The following is a 1,891-nucleotide window of genomic DNA, read 5'->3' as shown; positions in this document are numbered from 1 at the left end:
TGTTTTTAGAACAAGCCAAAGAAACTTGCTTGGTCCAAGAAAGACAAAGAATGTACATTAGATCAGTGGAAAACTGTCCTTTTTTGGTTCTAATCACCATGTCTTTGTAAGACGTACAGAGGGTGAAGAGACGGTTCCTGAATGTGTGGTTCCCACTTTGAAGCATAGAGGAGGTGCTTTGCTGGTGACGCTGTTGGCGATATAGTCAAAATTTAACAGGACAATGACTCCAAACAAATCTACAGATTATTTAAGAGCTTTGTCCAAGAAGGAGAGTAATGAAGTTCTGCATTAGATGCCTCCACAATCACCCGATCTAAACTTGAGATGTTTTGGGATGAGCTTGACCTGAGAGTAACAAAAAAGCAGCCACCAAGTTCTCATCACCTCTGGGTGACTGCTTCTTAAAGCTGACTGAGAGAATGCAAAGAGTGTGCAAAACTGTCATTAAAGCATAAGGTCCAAACTTTGACTAGAAGTGTACTGGTTTAACAAAGTTTTTACCTCATGTTTATCCACTGTTCATTTTCCCTGGTGTACAAAATGTAATAATGCTAATCTATTTGCTCTGTATGCAGTGAAACTAGATCTAATTTCCATTGAATTTATTAAATTTAGGAAAAAATATCTTGCCACAAACCCCTGAAAGACATTGAGAGTCTTTAGAAATGAAATCAGACAGTGATGTCTAGACTGAGGTATATTCCCACACTAAAGTACAGAAAAGAATCAACTTTCCAGCAGTGAAACAGCACATACACACACAACCCACATGTAAATACTTATTTGGTATGGTGTGATATGGTGTGCTGTATGCATAACACATAAGGACCACACCTGTGTGTCCCTAAATAGACCATGTAATCTAAATAAATAAAAATAAAAAAATCGAAGTATTTGAAAACATTTAAGGTTCAGATTCTTTTAGGCATGCAATATCTTGACCTCACAAATGTTAATGCATATTCAGGTCCAAACAAACTTCTGTCACCCCGCTTCAAGTTTGCATGCTGTATTTTGCTACAAAACAATACAAAGGGATTTGGCAGCCATTGCAATGGAGTGCATATGTGTCTTTACCATTTATAAACCATTTTGACATAAAATAGGTTTAAACACTGCACCGTTGCCAAAATTGTAGTTTCTCACTTAGTTGAACAATTTTGAGCTCACATTGAACACTTGAACACTCCCAGTTGGTATCCTCTCATTCATCACTGTCTCCAGTACTTTCTGCTTCATCTGTTGCACTTTTTCTGTGTCTTTGTTTCTTCCATTTAGAGCGATTCTTGATATGTCACTGTATTTTGTACTTAAGTAAACTGCATTTAGGGGCCTAAATCCTGTTCTGTCTGTTGTATAGTAGGTACATATGAAGCATCTACTGATGCTATTTGATTTACCCCTATTACGATGCAGTACGATCTGATTTCAATTTGATTCAATGCAATACGATGCAATGGAAAAAATATGATCCAATTCAATATTGTACAGATAGTTCAGTTTCATTTCTTTGGTTCAGATAGAAGGCAAAGCATCAATTAAAGCATCAATTAGTCTGCAGGAAAATGCAGCTCTACCTCTGCCATGTTAATCTGTATTCTATGTGACTCTCAGAACACGCTCCGGTCTCCATAGTGATTTGATACGTCATATTTACCTTGAGAGACTTGAGATATGCACTTGAGAAACAGTTTAACGAGAAAAAAAATCAATCTACATATAGACACACTTTTGGTACACGCATGAAAATATCACAGTTGTATAAATCTCTGATCACATAGTAAGTTTGTTTAACCAATTTATTGATGTCAAAATTCTGTAGGACAAAATAAAATGACATTATAAGTCGGTACATGGTCATTTTCTAGGACTTCAACAGTAACCCATA

Source organism: Silurus aristotelis (genome assembly GCF_946808225.1).
Source record: "Silurus aristotelis genome assembly, chromosome: 4".
Classification (NCBI taxonomy): Eukaryota; Metazoa; Chordata; class Actinopteri; order Siluriformes; family Siluridae; genus Silurus; species Silurus aristotelis.
The sequence above is the reverse complement of the archived record's forward strand: the minus strand, read 5'-3'. Positions refer to the sequence as shown.